This window comes from Drosophila arizonae, chromosome 5 (assembly GCF_054131065.1).
Source record: "Drosophila arizonae isolate 15081-1271.41 chromosome 5, UAZ_ARI_1.0, whole genome shotgun sequence".
NCBI lineage: Eukaryota > Metazoa > Arthropoda > Insecta > Diptera > Drosophilidae > Drosophila > Drosophila arizonae.
The window spans coordinates 3,186,245-3,209,566 of record NC_142925.1 but is presented as its reverse complement, the minus strand read 5'-3'; the positions used below and the strand labels follow the sequence as shown (position 1 = coordinate 3,209,566).

General features: G+C 36.6%; 1 protein-coding gene and 1 long non-coding RNA gene across 5 annotated transcripts in view; one reads left to right on the top strand and one right to left on the bottom strand.

Moving 5' to 3' along the window:
• The window catches only part of LOC108617569 (uncharacterized), a 49,955-nt gene that overhangs the window by 25,362 nt on the left and 1,271 nt on the right, over positions 1-23,322 (bottom strand). Inside the window, exon 2 of the mRNA XM_089470067.1 lies at positions 9,660-9,716. The gene's annotated coding sequence lies outside the window, so the exon portion shown is untranslated. The remainder of the gene's footprint in view (positions 1-9,659; positions 9,717-23,322) is intronic.
• LOC108617273 (uncharacterized) overlaps positions 9,526-23,322 on the top strand; it is a 134,191-nt gene continuing 120,394 nt past the window's right edge. For 2 of the 4 annotated variants that reach the window (XR_016270276.1, XR_016270277.1), the window contains exon 1: positions 9,526-10,106. This is a non-coding gene — a long non-coding RNA (uncharacterized LOC108617273). The remainder of the gene's footprint in view (positions 10,107-23,322) is intronic. The other 2 variants (XR_016270278.1, XR_016270275.1) reach the window with 2 other exon arrangements.

Sequence of the window (23,322 nt, the reverse complement as noted above, 5' to 3'; positions counted from 1 at the left end):
ATAATATACTATTATACTGTAGTATACTAAAGTACTTTGCTGTAATATACTATACTACTATATCACATTGCCATGGAAAAATTGTACTGAAATTTTAGATCTTCTATGAAAAACTTCATTGTTCTAAAACATATTAACTCCAAACTGGGCAATAAATAATCTCTATGCGAGTTTAACTATTTGATTAACTCCTATCAATATTCAATCACTAGCTCTTATAGCTTGCATAGTAGCATTGACTTAAATTTTTAGTTCTTGTATGAAAAACATTTTTGTTTATGCATAAATAAATCCCAAACTAAGTATTTAGCAGAACTATAATATGTGTAACAACTGAATCATATCTTATCAATATCGGACTATTATGTATTATATAGCTGCTATAGAATAGATGCCAGACAATTTTAGATCTTTTATGGAAAGGCTGCTGAGCATAATTATGTTAATTATGTAGCGTTATTGATGCCGGTCATATAGCTAATATAGCTACAAATAGCCAAAAATATAGTTCTACTATGAAAACTTTTTCATTTTCATGATCTAAAAACCTTTTTAGATCATCAAAATATTGTAACTGAATCTAAAAATTAAAAAAACTTTCCTAATTGAACAAACTCAAATGAAATCCAGCTACTATATCATTCTTAGCATTCTCTTTCTCTCTCTCTCTCTCTCTCTCTCTCTCTCTCTCTCTCTCTCTCTCTCTCTCTCTCTCTCTCTCTCTCTATCTCTCTCTCACTCTGTAAGAGCATTCCATATTCGTTTTATAATAGCTCTGGCCATTCATTTCATGTAATTTTGCGCATACATAAAGGCAGCTGGAGGACAGTGTTCGCACATACACACATATACTACCACTACATGCGCAGCGCTATCAAGACGGCAAACAAAACCAATGCAAAGGAGCATAATACAAGGCAGCAGGAGCCGGCAGAATAGATGAACAGCAGTGTGCCAGGGCAGAGCCGTGTCCTGGCTTCCCTGGTCCGGGTCTGGTCCTGGTCCTGGTCGTTTTCTGGCCTGGCTGGGGCCAGGCGCAGCCAAGCAAATGCGAGCGTGTTAACAGTCAGCAGCTTTTGAGCCAAAGGCGAAAAAGGTATGTGCGAACATTTTTCATGTGAATCTGCAGCGGCGACTATCATCGAGCTAAATCGTGGCAGCACAGAGATAGATAGAGAGAGAGAGAGAGAGTGAGGGAGAGGTAGAGGTAGAGGGAGTGCCAGTTGGCTTAGAACTATTTGGGCCAAGTTGGCAAAAGCTTTGGTGTCCGTTAAAACGCGTGCCGTCCAGATAAGTTTCCATTTGCCTGTCACAATTGCCGCTGCCAACAATGTCGCTGCCCAACTGTTGACAAATGCCCACGGGGCCAACTTACAGACACGCCCCTGACCACGCCTACGCCCACACGGGGTCAGCATATCCGGCGCGTATTCATTTATGTGGTAATGACAGCGGAATTTAAAGGGCCAGCTTTAAACTGCTTTTAGCTGATATTTCGATGGGAAAATTGAGTCTCTCTGTCTCTCTCTCTCTCTCTCTCTCTCTGCCTCTCTCTCTCTCTTTTACTCTGCGTATGTGTGTTGTCTTTTAATTAAATGCAATAGTTTTCATCTCTTTGTGCTATTTTTGATCGATTGAGTGAACGTTGCCAGATCGAGTAAAGTTTTTCAATATGCCTGCTCAGGCAGTTACAAGAGAGTTGATTGGTTTCCTTGGCAAATGGAGTTCAATAATATACAGTAGAATCCGGTTATAACGACGATAAAGCGAATCGTCGTTATACCCGGAATACGCTATAACTGTATAAGTTTACTCATAGAAGTTTATCTTGGGGCCAGAATTTTCGTCGGAATAACCGTACGGGCGCTAAAAGCGGAGTCGTTATAACCGGAGGCTACTGTAGTGAAAAGAGAGTTCTTTTCTTGAATTATAACGACAGCTATTTAGATGTAGATGTAGATATAGATATAAAATTGGAATTAAACAACTCGATGATGATATTAATATAATATAATATTACATATTTCCTGAAAATGTTTAGTCATATTTACAGATTCAAGTAAAGTTTTGGAAATATTTTATAATATTTTGAGAACTTGTCTTCTTTTCCTAAAATGTTTAGGAATGAGTATTAGACAGTCAGCTATACCCCGCTCAATATATTTCAAATGCTTACACAAATTTTTAGATAAAATCTTTAAGTAAAAGAAATATTTCTGGAGCATTTCATATTTCATTTGTCAATTGCTATGCTAATGAGTATTTGTGCAGTCGGATATGGCCGCCTGTAATATCATAGCTGGGGGTTTTTTGTTACAAAACTAAACTAGTTCATGAACTGTTTTAAGAGCAGTTGCTGCCCCCCCTCCCGCTGTCTCCCCGGCTGCCCTGATGCCTGTCTTGCCTGTCTGCCTGCCTGCCTGTGTGCTGACCCGCATTGACATTGCCATTTAGTTGGCCAAGAGCCACGCCCACACACACACAGAGAGAGAGAGAGAGAGTGAGGGAGAGAGAGGGCCACCCACTCATAATTTAGTGCTCGCTGTTGAGTTTCAGTTTCGTGAAAGCTGCTTTACCTATTTAGCATAATTTTTGTTATACACTCAGTTGATGCTGCTGCTGCTGCTGTTGCTGCTGCTGACGTGAATGTTGCTGACGTTCAATGTTGCAGCAGTGGTAGCAGCAACAGCTGCTCGTGTCCTTTGGCCTGTGGCACAATTTTTGGCCACTTTTGTGCGCTGGCTCTTTGGACATTAGCTCGACTGTTTAACATTTTACGTGCAGGTGAAGAGCTGCTGCAGCAGCAGCAGCAGGAGGAGCAGCAGGAGGAGTAGCTCGCCGCTTTTGCATGCCAAATTTGTGAATAGAAATGGTAATACACCCACACCCACACACACACACACACATACACGTACATGCAGAGATTTTGCTGGCTGCTGTTGACACAGTTAAACTCGGGCCATTTATTATGCGAATTTATTGCGGCCTGACAAAATGCAGTTGCAGTTGGCCTAAAGCTACTCTTCTTCTTCTGCTTCTTCTTCTTTTTTTGGCTCACAAAATGTCTTGATAACTTAATTAAGGCGGTCGGAAGAGGGGGGGTGGGGGGAGATGAGATGGGAGAGGGCGAATGTGTGTGTGTGTGTGTGTGTGTGTGTGTGCGGCAAAGTTTGCCTGCTATACACACACGCTATCCCTCTCCCCTCTCTCACCCTTTCCCTCTCTCCCTCTCTCTCTCACACGCAATGCATTTTCGCACTCGCGTAAATTAACAAATAAGCGACATGAGAATTTGCATATATGTATATGTGTGTGTGCAAGCATGCATATGCGTGTATGTGTGTGTGTGTGTGTGTGTGCGTGGCAAATGTCCGCCACTAGCGTTCAAAGTTTACCTTTGGTTTTTGGTGCAAATTTGATTTGGTTTTGCGCCTCTGAGGAAACTTTAACTTGCATTTAGCTGCCTGCCGACCTGCCTAACAGCCTGACAGCCGGATTTTGGCTGAGTGTATGTATGTGTGTGTGTATATAGAGCTGCCTGCCTGCGCACATACATATGTAGTTAATTTGCGCTACAATGCACCTTTGCTGCTGCTGCTGCTGCTGCTGCTGCTGCTGCTGCTGGTCTAACAACTTGCTCTGTCGCACGCTGTCTTCCTCTCCATCTCTCCATCTCCATCTCGCTCTCTCTCACTCTATTTAAGCATGTGTGTGCGCATCTTTGCCACTAAGTGGCGCAAAGAGCTCGTGTGGCACCGCTAACAGCTACTAAAAACTCAATTACCAGTCAACTCATTTTCCAGCACACACACACACACACACACTAGCACCTACACACCCACACACACACACACACTTGCAATTAACCACACACACGAGTGTGGCCATGCTTTTTGGCTGTAAATTGAATTCCTGCCCGACAAATCTAAAGTATTTAAGTTCCATTAGAAACAGTTAGATTCTCCAAGGGAATTAAAGTGCGACGTACGAACGTGAGCAGCTCTTAAAGATTGTGCACAAAATTCAATTATTTCATTTTCATTTTCATGATAATTCATAAACGTTTGTGTGGATGTGTGTGAAAGAGAGAGAGAGAGAGGAGAGAGAGTAAGAGGGAGCTAGTCAAAATATTCTTTATTATGAATTTGTGTTGGAGCTTTAAAGCAAAGTTGAAAACTTTTGATTCAAGCTAATATTATATGAGATTATCCTGGTAGAGGCCTGTATGGCTTCACTTAAATGGATTCAAATTGAAATTAGTTGTGTGAGTAAACGAAACGAATATAGGTTTTTTTTTTTGTGAATAGAGAGAAAGAGAGAGAGAAACAGAGAGAGAGAGAGAGAGAGAGAGGGAAGCTTATACATAGGCAGTTATAGAAAGGTAGATTTGTATTTAAAGAAAAATATTCATAGACAGTTTCTAATAAATTTAAAAATATTTATTTTAGTTTGTGAAAAATGTAAAAAGAAAATACAAAAACAATGTAAAAAAAAAAAAAATTAAAAAAATTTTGATTACACTAGATTACAATAATTAAAATAAATTCAAAGTTTATTTCATTTTATTTTATCAACATACAATGGTATTTATTTGATAAAAATAATACTTTTTAAAATCCAAAATATTTCATTATTTTATTTAAAAATTTATTTTTAGTAATTTAAATTCCAAAAAGCTATAATTTTTATATTTATGATAAAATGCTTTAAAATGTAAAAACGAATTTTCAGGAATATCCTAAACCAATTTATAATATTAATTGAATGTGTGAGAGAGAGAGAGAGGAGAGTGCGAGTTAGGCAGAGAGGAATGGAGAATTGTTGCTGCTAAATTATGAATGCAATGCACTTCGCATGCTGGCGAAAAACTTTGCAGTTCGCACGTATTATGCAGGCAGAGAAAGAGAGAGAGAGAGAGAGAGAGAGAGAGAGAGAGATGGAGCTGGCTGTAGATGAGAGTGTTAGAGGCAGCTTAGCAGGCGAGCAGGTGAGCAGGTGAGCAGGTGGGTGATGCTGGCCATCATCAGGCAAAGCCAAATAGCAGCTGACACAATGTACGTTTCACCTTTTGCCGTGCGTTGCCGCTAACTAATTGCGTATTAGCGCAGACGCCCAGTTTCGGGTGGGCGGTGGACAGCCACGCCCACTGCCAGAGCAGGTGTGCGGGCGGTATTTAAAATATGTTGGCTAAAGTTTTGCTGAAGTAATATGTGCCCGAGGCTGAAATGCAATTGCAAAAGAGCTGACCCACACGCAGGGCGTGCAGAGCGCGTGTGTGTGTGTGTGTGTGTGCGTGTGTGCGTGTACCTCCCTACCGCCCCCAATTTGGGCAAGTTGCTGCTGGCATATTTTGGGCAACATTTTGTGCGCACATTAATTTATGCAAATAGTTGAAAAATATTAATGGCTGGCAGCTGCCCGAGCTCAGCCAGCCAGATGTTTGTTTGGGCCAAGCTCTCGCCCGAGGCGAAACTGTTTGCAGCAAAGTTTAAACACTAAATTGAACCGGCAGCAACGGCAGCAGAGGCAGCTGCAGGAGCAGCAACAACCAGTTGCCGGCGTCGGCCCCATTTTTGCGACATTTGAATTATATATTTATATCTTTGGCAAAAAGTTGAACAATTTCCGTTACATTATGGCGGCTAAAAGCCAATAAGCCAAAATATAACCAAATGCGCAGCAAACTAAATGCCATGCACGCACGCACACACACACACACGCATTCCCTCTCCTTCTCTCCCTCTCTCTGTCTCGCACAAGAAATAAACTTATGGCACACTTCCGCCAATAGTCGAAAACATTTTATTTCATTCCATTTGAATTCGTTTTACATTTGCTCTCTCACTCGCACTTAGGCTGAGCTAATCCTCTGCCTCCCTCTTTCTCGCCTTCTCTCTGTCTCTCTCTCTCTCTCTCTCTCAAAGCATTCCCGTCGAGTATGAAAATTAAAATGAAACACATAACGGATATGCTACAGAAATCGCCCGACTGCCCTTAACTTTACAGTTAGCATAAAAACAAAATAAGTGTGAGCATTGCTCGAGGGCATGCCCGACTGCTGAATACTCGTTACAGACCTGGAAAAGGTGTATATGTATAGGAATTGTTTGAAATCTGATTTCTGATGATAATGGGAATACCTTAAAGCTCATATATCTGGTCATCTAGCCAATGTATCTATGAAAGATATAATCTAATGCGCTGGACTATTTAAAGTAAGGTTTGAATATATCTATAGAAAATCAGGCCACTGTAGCTATAAATATGAATCTGTGGATCTATCATCCCGTGGCTCCGATAAATCTTTAAGAGGCTATGAGTCACTCTGCAGCTTGAGCGGATCACAAGAATCTTTAAGTGTCATTCCCTGGTCTGAACAATTCTTTATCAAGAATTATATCTATTTAGCTATAAATAGAAATCCGTGGATTTATAAAGAACATTACCGATTCCTTTAGTAAGACTTTCAATGCATCGATCCCTATGGATACAAAATATCTGAAGCCAATATGCTCGCCTCTCATATCTTGAACAAGCACACAAATTCAAATATATTTATTCACATTCATATATATATATATACAACAACTTTTGCCATTCTGCTGTTGCCTTTTTGTATTTTGCAGCGCAGCATGGAGTAAATCAAGTAAAAAAAATTTTTGTAGCGGGAGTTTGCGGAAAATGGGAATTTCCGTCGTCGTCGAACGTTTTCCATAAGCAAAAAATAAAAAAAAAAGTAAAAGAAGCTACCAAAATAATAAAAACAGTTCAGTTTAACGATGAATGGTCAATAACAAGGCCAACACTAATAGCTTCATTAGCCAAAACAGCACACACACAAACACACACCCACGCTGCCTTAACGGCAGTCAAGCATGGTCAGTTATGTGCCTTGTATACCCTGTAATTACAGGAAAGTGGCCGGGTAGGATATAAAGGCGGTGCTTTCTCATACAAATAAACTGGATTTATTTTTTAGCCTCTTATCTCTAAAGCATCCCTTTAACTTTAATAATTTTCTTTAATATTGATTTTATTTTTGTTACCCAAAAAACATTTTTTTTCTTTAAACATATATTATTTTTTACTCCAAAATAATATTTTTTTATACCTCATATTTATTGGATTTATTTTTCTTATATACATAGCATATAACAGTTAAGTCATAGAGTATCATTTCGTCGAATCAACTTTTCTTAACTTCAACTCCTTAATTTCCACACAAAAATCATTTCCCACACTTTTTCTACTGCTTCCCCGCATTTACAGAGTATCTGCCCGTTGAGCAATTCATCTCTCTTCGCCCACATGCAAATTTTTATTCATCCTGTTTGTCCATCAACACAAATCTAAAATCGAACAGTTCGTTAGTAAATTTTTCCATTTATGCGAAAACACGTTCCATTCCATATTCCAACATTTTTTCGCCCAATTTTCCCTCGCTTCTTTTGCTGTTATTTTTGCACTCAAAGTCAATATGGCTCGAATATGCATACGGAATGCCACTGATTTGTTGAATTAGCCGTTGCATGCAGCTAGCACAACAACAAAAAAAAAAAAACAAAGTCTCACCCTCCCATAAATCTCTAATCCGAAATTGTAAAATCCGCGAATATTGCCAAAATTTTGTTTCATAAATCGCACATATTCCATGTAATTTACATTTAAGTACTATTTGGGCACTCAAATAAAGCTGCAATCATTTATCGACAATTTTCGTAATCGACGCTACTAATTTGCCCTCTCGACTGAATGCGTTTACCAACACTCGCCAATTGGCATTCGGATGTGTGGAACTAGAAAATACATAGCTTAACTTATATGGATGTTACACAAGTTCTCTCTTCACACAAGCATCATATATATCCAATATGCAGTATTTGTTTTGGCTCCCTTACAGAGACCCTCTCACATCCATGTGAAAGGAAATTAACAACTATGTAGGACTTCTAATAGCAGGAGTAAGCAGGAGTAGACTAAGATCTACTCTATAAACTCATATATGAATACAAGGAATGCTTCTTTCTGATTGGAATTGTGGCTGATAAATGATATCATGGTATATCATACCCTATAAAAATTACTAGATGAAATATGCATGTATAAGAAATTTGTCTATTAGATATATCAATGAGTAAAAAAAAAAAGAAAAGTGTTTTATATTTTAATCAACTTTATGCCAATTATACCCTCTATGTATTCGTCAATTTAAAGGGTATTCAAATTACAACTGCTTGCTGCCGTACTTAGTGTTGGAATATTCGATACTGAGCCCAAAGTACTCGATACTTTTAGCGGCTGAGCGGCTTAAAAGCTCAATAAAGCGAATATTGTTTGATTTTTCCGCATTTTGTTTTTCTTTTTTGGCATTGTTCAACAGTTTTCAGCTCCTATATATAGATATATATATATATATATTTCTATGTGTATATGCATTCCTATTCGCCAGAGGGGGGGTGGGGGCGTGGCCTGTCGATTGCTCTCATTCCTTTATTTCTTCTTTTCCTCTTTTTGCAAATAATTTTGTGGGCCAAAATTTCAATAAAAATAAGTTGGCAACGAAAATGGAAATAGAAATAAAATCCGTTTCTTTTTTTGGCAACTAGATTTAGTGCAGATGTATGCGCACATACATATATATACATATACAGGCAATTACCTAAATCCCCAGCTTAAAATTGGATTCCATTTAAAAGCGAATTTTAGATTTAAAAATAGTTAAAGCGCATTGAATATTTGAAATAAATATTTAAATTTGGCAAAAACTTTCAAATTAATGAATTGGAGTAAAATTTACGCCTGTTAAATTTGAATTCAGAAGAATTTAAAATTGCTTCCATGACGTCACAGCATTTCATTCGCCTCTATCACTTTACCACTCTCGCTCACTCTCTCTCTCATAAATAGTCGTAAGACCAGGCAGCTGCTTACAACCGAAATGCATCTACTTTCTCGCTCGCAACAACAATAGGCTGTGACCTACAATTAAACTTCATCTATTTTCTCGCTCTCTCACTAAACAACAAGCTCACTCAACTACTTACAACACACATACATAAATAGAAGGGACATCTCAAACTTCATACGTGCTCGGGTCCCTATTAGAGTCGATCAATCAAACGATTGTGCCTGCACATCATCTGAAGTCGAGCGTTCGAGCGAGAAGGCACAATTGTTTTGCTTACTCTCTGCACTCTGAAATCCATTTACACGAACACATACATGTAAATACGTGTATGCATATGTATGTGGGAGTACATTTGGGCATACGAAAGCACACAGTACTTAGTATGTAATCAATTAAATATATATTAATAGTCAACCATTTCATGAATTTTGCTGCAATCAAACATTATTTATTTAGTTAGTTTAGTTTATTTAGCCAATGAGTTGCATTATATTCAATGCAAATATTAACAGCAAAAAAGAAAAACAATGACGTCAGAGCAGTTGTCTGCTTTCTCGCTCTCGCACAGGCAACTATTTACAACTTGACGAAAGCGCACGGATCTGCTGCTCAGTCTTAAGTTAACACAGTCAGTGTGACCAGCTCGCATGATAGCTAGAATACTAATTAACTAGGAGCAGCTCCAGCTGTTTGTTCTCCCTCTCCGGCCCCACCTTTACCTTCTTCTTATTTCTTTTTAGTATTTACTTACCGTTTACAACTAATTGTTTAGCATGTCGAACATTTCGTTAATAATTCGGGCATCTGCCTAAAATAAAATAAATGAGAAATTACATTAAAGATAAAAGTAAATTAAATCAGCGTATAAAAATAAAGTGCAAAGTGTGTGTGAAAAGTGTAGCAAATTCGCGACAAATACGAAAAATTAGCTGGAACCCATGGCCCTTCTTCAATTTCCTTTTTTATGCCAATTACTTTTTTAATTGCGACACTTTCAAAAATCAAGAAAAAAAGTTCATAAACGTGTGCAAAAAAGTGAAAAGCCTTTTGCGAAAAATGTGAGTGCCAGCCGTTGCTAATTGAAGTTCAATGGAAAAATGACCAAAAGTTAATGATGACATTTCGCCGGCAGAAAAAAATAGCAAAACACAAAACGTAAAGCAGCACAAATAGGAATGGAAACGAAAGAGTATAAGAGGTAGGCGTTAATAAAATTGCGTTTGCCCCGCGGCATTTTAGCTAAAATGAAAGCGTCAAATGTATTATTTAAAATTCCAGCCGAGTAAGCGTGCAAAAAAAAAAAAAAATAATAATAATGAAAAAAAGCCAAACAGAAAAAAAAGAAGAAAAAATATGAGTGGAGGGGACAAGAATTGAAATGCTCACGAAATTGTGCACGCGGTGGACAGTAGCAAATGGCAAGGGTAAAAGGGAAAGAGTGAGAGAGAAAGAGATTGATTGCATGGCAAAAAGAAAACAAGAATTAACTTTCAAGAGCGACGAGTCGCGGGCTTAATACCCTGTAAATAGCAATGTGGTTAGTTAATTATAAAATTGTATGTATGTATATATATTTAAATTGTTCCATTATTATTAAATATAGTTAACAATATATATATGTACATACATATATATGTATAATATGATTTTAGGTGAGTTTGCTATGCATTACATATAATGTGTCTGTACAACATGCCTGCTACTAGTGTACTTCAAGATGAAGGGAAGATTTCTGAAACAAGAGCATCAAAGAGTATCAGAGAACAACAAACGGTGTTAAAGAAAAAAACCTCTCTGTCTGCTTATAGCAGTAGCGGGTTTTGTTGTTGTTGTTAATGCTGCTGCTATAACTGTTGTTGTTGTTGTTCTTGTTGCTTTGGTCGAACATCGACAGATTTTTGGAGCTAAGAACATGGGAAACATGCCAAACAAGCAGCTGCTGCGGCTGAGGCTGTTGCTGCTGCTGCCAAATGTGGGTCACCTGAATGCGTAGCTTTCAATTTTTATAACGTTAACGAAAAGACTCCAAAGAAAAAAAAAAAAAAAAGGAGAATCAAAATCAACAGCTTCCAAGCTGTTTGTTGTTATTGCTGTTCCGCATTGTTGCTTCGCTTAATTTACACTGTGCTACACGCTTGCTTGTGTGCTTAACATGGCTGTAGATCAGCATTTTGTGCTTAAGTTTGTCGCCTCCGCACAAATTTGATTGACAAGAGCGGCGGCAGCATGCTATCTCGCTCTTGCACCATTGTATTGCGCGGCTAGTAATTGCCGCACTTCAGACACTCTGAAGCACGTACACACGCACACACACACGCACACGCATGCATACACTTCTAAGCGCGTCAAAATACACTAGACAACACAACAAGTAGAAAACACTTGAGCTGCAGGCGTTGAGGCTGTTGTGTGACGAGTCAAGTGCACAAAGCGGACTAAACAAAGTGCTATAAAAACAGACACACACACATACACATATACACATTTGAAGAGGCAGGCAGGCAGGCAGTCACTCACACACACATGCCAATTATCTATTGATACGCTTCTTCTTCTGCTTCTTCTTTGTACTAATCCATCAAGCATTTGTCTATATATTGATATTCTATGGCAGCAAAAATGAAAGTTGCCTGGCTAGAAATAAATAACATGTAGAAGAAGAAGAAGAAGCAGCAGATTGGGAATAAACTCATGAATCGTGTTGAACAGATTTTCATGCTGCCGGCTGCTACCTGATCTTCAGGTGAAAAGAAGTTAATGCCAAAAAGCAAAAAAAAATATATATTTTGTTTTTCTGCAATATCATGCGAATGTCGCTGACGTTATTTGGCTAAAGTGAGAGCAAAATCTGAAGCGCAGCCGGGAGTCGAGTGTGTGCGTGTTCGTGTGTGTGCGTGGTGCTAATGAAGGCACCTGCTGACAACCTACTGACACTTTGACCGATTTTTCGCATACTAAATATAGTAATTTTGTCATTATGGTTTATTATGCGCCTTTCGCTCTTTTGCCGACTCATTCAATTTCACACAGATACACACATGAATATGAAGACATATACAGCTACACCTGTGTTGCGCTCTACACCTGTGCTAAAGAAGAAGAAGACGAAGTGGATGAGACAAAATGTGGTGCGTGCTCATTTGCTCGTTGCATTCTTCACACCTTTAATTAGTTGCGTTCTTGTTGTTAGTTTTCAATTTATGTGGCATGGAAAAAGATCGTGCGAAATATGCAAAAGTAACCTACATTAATGACTAGGAAAAAGTACAGTAGAGCTTGGTTAAGACGGAGAAATGGGTGTGAACTGAATACTTAGGCGTATCAAATTGTAAATTATATGTGGAGCTTGTAGAGGAGTCAGGAAAAAGCACAATGAAGACCACGAAATGAGATCAAATTTTTCTAGTACTAAATAGGAAATTTTAAGGGGAATTTATAGGCGAATAAGTTGAGGTATACAAAAGATCATGTTAATTTATTTAAAATAATATTATTAATTAAATAATTGTCCATAATTAATAATTAATATTCATAATTAATTTTTAACAAATTTATTACTTAATTTAGCAAGTTTGGGTAACCTCTAGATTTAGTAATCTAAGAATTTGGTAATCTAGAATCAAATTTAGTATATCATAATTTCTTCGACTCTATATCTATTTTACTACTTGGAAATATTTTCTATGACTCAGTATCTATAACTCAGACTTTAAAAAGAATTTTGATTTTTAATCTAAAATCATGTTTGCTGCATCATTAGCTTAAAAGCCATATGGCAATAAATATATGTATATAACTGTCTAGACCAAAAAGCTTTCAGATTCAAATGCAGCTCATTCATCCCAAAATGTTGATAGCTCAGATTATTAATTATTATATAAAAATTTTTATTATATAATATATTATGCTAAAATTATGCAAATATCTAGAACTATTCCAAAAATCTAGTTTAACACTTTATAAATAGACAAGTATTATTTTATCTATATTCGATCAACTCTTGAAGTGGTTCAAAAGAAAAAGTAGTTTAAATACACATATTTGATAGAGAACTTTGTCTTGTTCTTGATGAAATTCTATCAATGGGTAACATTTTTTTTGATGACCCATTTAACGGTTGCGAGTTAACGCTATGTTCTAATTCCTATTCCTATTCCTATTGTCAAAGAATCTAACATGGAACTGGTTTCTTGAAATGATTTCCCGCTTTTATTTTCTGTTTATTTATTTTTTAGTGTTTTCGGAATTCGGTTCTGGTGCTAAGCATATGCTAATGGCTGTTGCTCTTTGGTATTGCGGTCAAAGTTATTAACTAAAGTGGCATTTGGTTAGCTCTACCAGAACTGTAAATAAGCCAATGAGCATGTGAATGAATGTGTGTATTGAGCGAATGATAGAATGAATGATTGTTGCAGCTTGAATTTTCAGCTTGAGCTGCATAACGCAATTGTGCGGGGTTTTGACCAAAAACTTGGCCCAATTTGTTGCTCATTAGGCGTAAAACTTAATGCACAACAATCATGACCAAATAGACGAAGAAGAAGAAGCAAATGGAGATGATGAAGAAGAAGAGGAGAAGCAATACACGCATATTACTCATGCGTATAATTGAGCCATCATTCGTGTGACCTTTGGTATTTAATGTTTTATGCTTCTTTATTTTGGTTTTGTTTGGGGCTTGGTGCTCTGTCATAAATAGAGCATTAATTGGGGGCCATGTGCAATGGCGGTCAAATGCGGCGTATACTTAATTCTGTGCCGCAACAACAACAGCAACAACTAAACAAAAGTTGCACGCCCATAAATAAGTTACAAGATTTTTACATTTAGATGTTATACGAGTTTACTCTTTTTTTTTACGAGCCAAACTTTGCAATGCGTTTTGCGTGTGTGTGTGTGCGTGTGTCTGTAGAGTGTGTGTTAATGGGGTATATAGGTTGCAAATGCTTGTTTGGAGGCTAAATTAAATTGGTGAAGATTAGATATTTAACAGAAAATGGAAATGAACAAAGTATTTCAGATTTTGTGTCACGCTTCGCATGAGAATTTATACATATACATATATACATTCGAATTAGAATTTATGTCCACAATTTTCGGCAGTTAACAATGACGATGACCTTCTTTTAGAATCTGTTAAGATAGACTTAAATAGGAATGCGAATTGGATTACTTAAAATAGCCAAAAGTCGAACTTTGAGAGTTAGAGATGGAAGGACATAAGTTTGATATGCATTATTATGACTAGCTAAGACCTATGGATATTTAGTCAAAGAGTGTAGTAAATCTGTATAAAAGTCTTTATCTTTGAACAAATCTCAAATACTAAGGATCAAGACGAACCAAAATCAGTTTGATCAACATAAATGTATGTCTTAGACATATGTATATTACTTAAGATTGAAGGCATGTAACAGTTAAGAGTTTGAAAGATACAGTTCCTAAGGAGATATATTACGGATTTAGGATTACTTGTTATATCTAAAAATACAATTTTATAAGCAGAGTTTGATGGAAAACTGGGTTCCATGTAGATTTCGACGGAGAAAATATTGTATATTTTTCTAGAGCTTTGACAGGCATAGTTTAATAGGAACCGTAAATAGGTATTTGAGTTTAACATACTCTACATAACAGACTCAATCGAACTCTGATGTTGGGTTGGAATAACAGATGTAAAGTTAGCATTATATTATCTATATAGACATATATTGAAATACTTTTCTATTGTTATATCTTTATCTATATATCCCTTTATCTATAGCTACATTTACATATAAATCTTTATCTTTGCCATTATCGACATCTCTAGATTTACATCAACATAATCCCAGGGTCTAACACACTCTCAACAAAGCATCGCTTAGTCGCTTATACTCGTCCTATGGATTCAGATTTTCCCTTTTTTATCTCTTTCCCAGTTTGGCTTTTACTAATTTCAGCGCTCGCATAGAAAATGTGTGTGCGTTTGTTGTTCAAGACTTTTGCTGCTGCTGCATACTTTGCAGCGCACACTTTGCGGCTTTCAGGCCACGCCCCCTAGCCCCTAGTCCGACCGCCCGACCGTCCGACCGTCCGACCGGCTGCATACGCTCCTCCATTTTTAGCTGCAATAAATCATAATTTGCTACTTTTTCTAATGGATTATGGACAGCACTCGAGCATTTAGCTTGGCATATTGTTGCCGCCGGACATGCTACGAAGGAAGGAAAAGCGCACTCGAGCGCCGATTGAGCCATGAATTTCATGATGTGGCTGGCTAAGTGGATGAGGCAGAAGCACCAGATACTGATGAGAATGATGCGAACGATGATGATGATGATGCTAATGATGATGTACGCTGAGAGCTTTTTTTGAATATGTTTTAACTGCACATTTTTGTTTTTTGTTTTTTGCTCTTTACTTTTGTTTGTGGCAGCTACAAAATTAATCACATGGCATTTATGTTATCTCTGACTTGCAGTCGTTGGACAACGAAGCTTAATTAATGCTGTTAAAAAATTATTATTATTACAGCTTATTAAATGAGTATCTTACAGCTATATATAGATGTATATATATATACATATTTAACAACAACTACGGCAATTACAATTACAATGATTAATTGTATTTAGCTGTTGGAATTTCAATTTGTTTATTGTGCTGCTGAGCCCTTTGATGGATTGTGAAAGTGATTGCATAAAAATGTGATAAAGAAGCGTCACCAAAATTTTAAACAATTTATTGTCACATATATGTAAAAATAGTGGAAATCCCAACTTGAAGCTACCCTGAATAGCTGTGGAAAACATTATCGCAATTGTATATGTATTTTCCGTTAGATATAGGAAATGCTTGACTAGAAGATATCCTGAAAAGTTCCTATAGTAGGCATTATTATAATTAAAATACATACTGGATCTAGAAAGTGACTAACTAGATGACATACTGAACTAAATAGATCTTAGACTCTTTATACTAATATATATTAGACATTAAGGAACCTGTTATGTCTTCTATACTCCTGCTAGTACAGTTATATATAATTTAACAAAACCAATATACTCTTTTACGTTTTTTCAATGAGTATATGCTACATATATCTATGTATATATATTTAATTGAAATATGTAACGGCACATTGTTATCATTCTTGTATAAATATATACATATATTTTGTTCAATGAAATTCGCTTTTTATTATTTTCTTGTACACGTGCCATAAAAAAATAATAAATATTGCTGCAGCCGCAGTACGATTGTTATAAATTAAAAATTAAAAATCAATTGTAGCGAATTAAAAAAAAAATATATATATATATATATATATATATATATATATATATATATATATGGCAGATATGCAAGAGGAGCGGGAAAAAATCGAAACAGAAAACAAACAACTCATGAGCTGCGTTTAAATCGGCTTAATAACATAATTTAGTGTGGAATAATCGTTGTTGTTGTTGTTGCCAAGTATTGAAGGTCGTGTATTGGGTTGATGTAGAGCAAAAGGTTACGGTAGCAGCAGCAGCAGCAGTAGTAGTAGTAGCGGGAGTAGTAGCAGGAGTAGTAAGAGTAGTAATAGCAGGTGTAGCAGGAGTAGCAGGAGCAGTAAGTAGTGACAGCAGCAGCTGGATGTGTGTGTGTGTATTTGGCATAAAAAATGTATGTGGCACATGTGTTTCCCCACTGGCTAAGCATAAATTCCCCAATGACCTATTACCCCATGTTTTTGTTGGTCGAACAACTACAACAACAACAACAACTATGACAGCCAAGTGGCAAATGTGTCAAGAGTTCAAAGTCATGCGCCCACAATAAAAAGTTCGAACGGAATCGGTTCAAGGGGTTCGAATAAGGGTTAAGCCATCGTGTGTCTGACAGCATAATATTAACACAGATGCGCATGAATTATTTTGTGCTTATATATATACATATAAATAAAATATAAATATATATGTATATGTATTGTTGGACTTGAGCATTAGCATTACGTCTAGAATAAATATATATGTATATAAATTAAATTAAAAATGCCAGCATGCAACGATAGAAGAAGAAGAAGCAGCTGAAGTAGTTAAAAAAATATCAAATTAAAACAAAGCTCAAAAAAAAAAAGGTTTATTAATAAATGTGCAATGAACAAAGTAAAATATTTCACTCCCATGATTTCACAACTTAATTTTTTTTCTTCTCTTGCTGTTGTTGTTGTTGCTTCTGGCTTTGGCTTTGGCTTGGCTGGCAAACTATTTGAGCTTTGCGCGTCGACTAAAAAGTTCCCATGACATGTGGCACGTTGACTGCTCGAGTGTGTGTGTGTTTGTTTGTCATGTTTGCCAGCCAAGTTGGCCACAAGTCAACGTCAGCAGCAGCAGCAACAGCAACAGCAACAGCTATTGCTTTAGCTTTGGCTCTTTTTGGCGTCTTCTCAGCTTGGCGCCCGGGCACATCAAAAACTTAGATGCTTTCAAATTAACCTGTGAGTGTATGTGTGTGTGTGTGTGTATGTGTGCCCAAAAAGTGCGCAACCAAACGTACTTTCATTGCTGCCACTGACGTGCAACACGTCAACATTTTGTGCTGCAATCTGCCTCAGCAACAGCAACAGCAACAGCAGCAGCAGCTTCTTGCACCTTTTTTATTATGGCCAACTAGAATTTTGATGAAAACTATGCAAAAGCACGGCAATTTGATGCTCGCTCAAGCAGCGACAAAGAGAGTTGGTTGGCTTGCTGTCTATGGAAGTTGGAAAGTTAAGATTGGCAATATGTCTAAACGATACATATATTCTTAGATAAAGACTTTAAGGATGTGACATTCAGTTGGTATATACCGACTATATACTGAACTAAAGAACTGCATTTTATATTAATATAATTTCTCAGATCACTGTTGTTCTATTCTAGAAGTAGATCTATGCATGATGTGATCTACCCTTCATTGAACTATCTTTTCAATATTTTTAGTATTTTTTCAGTACTTGTATTTTTAGTATTTTCCAGTATTTTTCGGTATTTTTCTTTATCAATGCGTACTTTTTTTGAATGCGTATTTTGTAGTCAGCAATGCCCAACCGCAATGTGTTTATCTGTTCACATTTGCTTGCATATTAATAAAACCAAATTTTGTCTGCTCTTCGCGTGAAATATATCTCCGAAATTTCATATGAAATGCACTTGAAATAAGAAACATAGTTGAGATGCAATTTGAATCTTGATTAGAATGAACTTTTTCTACGAAATTTCATTTAATATATATCTAAATATATATCTGTATTTCTATAAAGGAAAATTGTTAATGCATTGTGGCTTTCAGCTGAAATCTCTGGAATTTGAAATTCTTAATACAATATGTTCTTGTTGAGATTTATAAGATATTCATCGTGTAAATGAAATAAATATTTATAGATTTCACATTCTTCTTGTCCTCTACCAAGAATTACTGGCTCGCCTTTCACTCTAATCAAGTGAAATTATATAGAAACTGGAAGCTCAAATTATGTGGAGTAGGTCAATTGCATTGTCTTAAGCAAGGATTGAGTTAGCTATAAAATGTTATCGATATAACGTCGATTAACCTCCCACTAGCTGTTGGCCTTTGAGCTCCGAGTTATTTGATTAGACTTAGCTTGGCTTCGCCGATTGTTTTTGCTGAGTTCCTTTAGAAATCAATCTGATTTGTATTTGCTTTTTTATGAACTCAGATTTGTTGATATCTGTGCTTAGACAATGAGCTAAGACCCGAAGACATTGTGCATTGCATAAGCAGCTAGATAAACTGGCGCATAACAAAACTTATGGCAAATGTGCACGCCACGCTATTAAAAGCTGCTGCATTTTAATTAATCAAGTTAACAAACAGCAGCAGCAGCAGCAGCAGCAGCATCGAATGCAACAGCAGCAGCAATATCAAATGCAACAGCAACAGCAGAGGCAGCTGCTGGCTGCCACGTTCATCTGTCAACAACAATGCGCGCCACAAATTAATTACATGGCACTCAGCGAGCGGCGGGTGGTAAACCCAAAAAGCCAACATCCAAAACCATAAAATCCAACAACAACAACAATATGGAGCCACCCACACACCCAGAAAAAAACAAAAAAAATAAGAATATATAATTCAGATTGTCAGTGCATCGTCATTGTTCAATGCAAAAGCTGTAAGTTTTTTGTTTGCATATGCGAGGCATGCGATTGCTAAATTAGATTTTGCCTAATTATGGCATTGGAAATGCAATAAAAGATGCAGAAGATGACGAAGAAAACAGCCAAAGCGACAGCCAGAAACAGCCAGAAAAAGACAGCCAGAAACAGGCATAAGCTGGCGTAGCAAAACTTTGCCAAGCAAATAAACGAAATAAATAAAACAGATGCTCTAATGGGGAGTGCTCGACGTACAGATACCCAGAACTTTGTGACAAATTGCTGTTGTTACCTAAGAAATGAGACTGCCTTAGATTAGGGTATGCACGACTAGGAGATGATGGGAAAATTGTCAAAGTTTCTGTGTCTAATGTGCTAGCTTCGATGTCTTGCTTTTTTGGGGTATGGTAGTTAATATGGAGACTATCAAAATTTGTTTTTTATTCAGTACGAGAATGAGAATAGCACTCGAATCATATTTGTAAATTCTATTTTAAACATCGATATTTATCGATAGTTAAGAATCAATTGAAATATTGAAAACAACTATTAAAGTTATTTTGCGTGTTATATAGACGAATATAAATTCTAAATTTCAAGACATGATCTTTAGTGCTTCTCGAGATCGACGCGTTTATTTAAACAGACAGCGAGATAGATTGAGTAAATGATTTTTCTTTCCTGGTTACATTCCAGACTCAGTTCTGCATCCAATATGAGGCCATGTCTCTTCAAGCCTATATATTTGCATAAAAATATACCCCATATCAATTGATGTTGGGTATAATAAGAAACAACAAACAGAACTTCAGCCCAAGACGTGGCAACGTGGCAAGTTAAAAGTTGCTGCAACTTGGAGCTGCAGAGACTTCTTCGGCTGCTGCTGCTGCTTTTGGTTTGGGCGCCAGCTGCACTTAATAATAATTAAATAATTTTCGCCAATTATATACGCTGAGACGTTCTCTATACATAGACATATACAACTACCAGAGCTATCTAAGTGGGGCTCAATCTCTGCAGCTGTGTGTGTGTGTGTGTATGTGCGTGTTCTGTCTGTGTGTGTGTGTATGCTAATAAATAGAATTGCGTTTAATTAACAAAACGAAAATTGTTGCCTGCCGTTGAAGTTGTTGCAAAAACTTGCTCCATTTGCCTGCTGCCCAAGAGGCAAAGACAAAGACGACGACGACGACGGCGACGATAGCAACTGCAACAGTAGCAACAGCATCTTCTTCTTGCTATTTAACTTGGCTCGCAATAATGGAAGTTGGCAAGACAAAGAGAAGACAAGAAATAAAAAAAAAAAAATACAGCACAAAAAACACAAGAAAATACTACACAAAACGTTGATATTTAAAGTCTAGGCCTATATATCCATTCAGACTGTCATCTTTGATTAGCAGCCGCACGAATATTTGTGCCAAATGCAATCTATATTCATTTTGCATTCTCATTCTCATTTTCATTCTCATCTCTATCATTTTCATTTTCATTTTTGATTACAAATTATATGCACTTGGGCAAGGCCAAATTTTTTTGGATCTATTTCCCAATGTGCCTGAAATATTTCTTGATATGAGCTTAGCATTTGTGAACGTAAGTCTCATAGGGCTCTCATAAGTCTATTAACTAAATCAGTAGATAAAATTCTATATAGACATGTTCATGCTTTTAAATCAGTCAATATATATTTGATATATAATATATATATAGCTGGGATGACTTGAAGATGAATGTTTTAAAAATCGTGTTTAAGAATCGATATTGTATATCAATTTATTGATTTCAGATAAATGTTATAAAAATCGATAAATCATATTGCCTCGTGGGATCCGGCTATAAGAACTCCGCTATATTCTGGTACTAATACTATTATTAATAATATTCTGGTACTAATAGCCGGATTCTACTGTAGTTAATGCAAACATATATTATACTACCTGGAATGTCCTTTGAAATATGTATATGTGAGTGAAATCGATAAATATCGATCTGTTAATGCCTATACTTTGATGGTTCTCACACTTGAAATGAGTATAGCAAAGGCTGAGTAGTTTCTGAGGCTTGAGTCGTTTAATCAGTTATTATATTTTATATTTACTTAAAATCAGATTTGATACTATAATTTGATGTATTTTAAATATACATTAATTTAATATTTATATATTAGATACTTGCAATCATGATATATATCTCAATACAGCTCACTAAATTCGTGCTCATCCTAGCCACACAATTGAACAATTATGCTCTTCACATGTTTAACTCCAACTTGTTTGCTGCTCGTTGTAGATATTATGACATAGTCTCGATTAAGCTCTCTATTTATAACAGGTTCACATGGAATTTTGAGCATCTAGATGGCATTTCATAATATTTTACGATATATATGTATATGTGTATAAGTATATGAGCCATTGTATTAGCTGATTTGCGTATTAGATAGAAAGTCTTAGGAGTTTGCAGCAATTGCAGCTTTTGACCTATGCTAGACTGTGACCAGGCTAGACTGGTTATTATGTCATGCAGGCGGCTAACAGCTGAGTCTCTTTGGTCAGCTGGCATTTTGGCTAAATGCAAGTGGCCAAGCCTAGGCCACGTTTTGGCCATAAGCTAGAGGTGGGCAAATAAAAAAAGGCTGTAAAGATACTCGTGCGAGTGCTCAAATTACAGATGAGCCCGCTATCTAGCGGTTGTGCAGAGTTGCAGTTGGAGTTGAAGCTGGAGTTGGAGTTGGAGTTAGAGTTGATTAATGTGCAGCAAATTGACTGACTGTCTGGCAATTATTAACTGCAGCAGCCATAACAAAAGGAAGTGGGTTGGGAAAGTCGTATACAGAACGCATCTATAATATCGCAGCAACAGCAGCAGCAGCAGCAGCAGCAGCAGTGGCTGCAAATGCAGTTGTGCTGTGGCAATTTCTTATTTGCTGAGCTGCGGCTAAACTATGAGCACGTCGTTGCCTTATTTATTTAACCGCAACAACAACCGCAATAAGAACAACGGCAGCAGCAGCAACAGCAGCAACAGCAGCAACAGTAGCTACAGTAGCAACTGCAACTGCACAAATCTCGCTGGCAGGAGGCTAAATGTAAAATGCTATTTAGAAAGTAACTCAAACGTCAGTGGATATATATTTAGCCCAAGCATTCTCGCTGTCAGCTTAACTCTTGTTAGCCAAGGCATAGTCGTAGATATATATACATGTATATATATATATATATATCTCAGTAATACAGCCCACAATAGAGACAGACGCAGACAGAGGATATGCCTTGTGTTAATGCTTGCATAAATATGGTTTGGCCATTGTTTTCTTTCTAGCCTTTTCATTATTAAATTCTTTTTGGCTAATATTATGGGAAAAGCCAAGCGGTAGGTTTTAAGTGTTTTGGCTGGGATTTTTGGGCATTGGTTTTGGTTTGACCAAGTAGCTGGCCAAGTGTTCTCTGAGTCGGTTCATTAAAAATCACACAAAAGCTGTTTTAGGAAAAACTCTGCAACCTCTGGCCTCTCTCTCTTTCTCTCTCTCTGTCTCACACGTTCTAGCTACTCTATAGTTCTTGGCTTTGCTTAACTGTTTGGTTATGTTTGGCTTTGTAAACTTCTTGACCAAATGTAGCTGAGGCATTTTTAACTTGTTTTCCAGTTACACACATCCGTGTGCGTGTGCCTGCGTGTGGCTGTGTGTGGCTGTGTGTGGCTGTGTGTGTGTCTGCGTGTTACTCGTTTCTGCTTGCTGGGCTGCTGCACTTGTTTTTATGCTCGCTCATGGAATTTATTAATAGGGTATATACGTTATTGTACTTGGCTGTCAGAATGATACTTGATTGAGGTATAAATCTATATATATGTATATATATACATTATGTAAATATTTAGCACAAATTTCCGCTTGAGTATTCCACAGATTTTTAAAAGCTATACTAAAAATTTTGAAAAAATTTTTAAATGTCAAGAGTGACACTTACTATTAAAATAACTGCATTAAAATTAATAACAATTAATTTAATAACAATATTTATTTAAAAAATATGTTTAATTATTAATCATTAATAATTAAATATATCTTTTTTATCTATTATTTATATATTATTATTACCAATTTATTTATTGTTATTAATCAATGTAATATTTTTTATCCAGCAATATTATTATGTTTTTATTTATAATTTTTTTATTGGTTAATTTTATTTTTTATTTTTATTAATTATTTATTTACTATTTAACATATACAACTAAATTCAAGAGAATATATTTGATAATTTGCCATAATAAGTACAACGA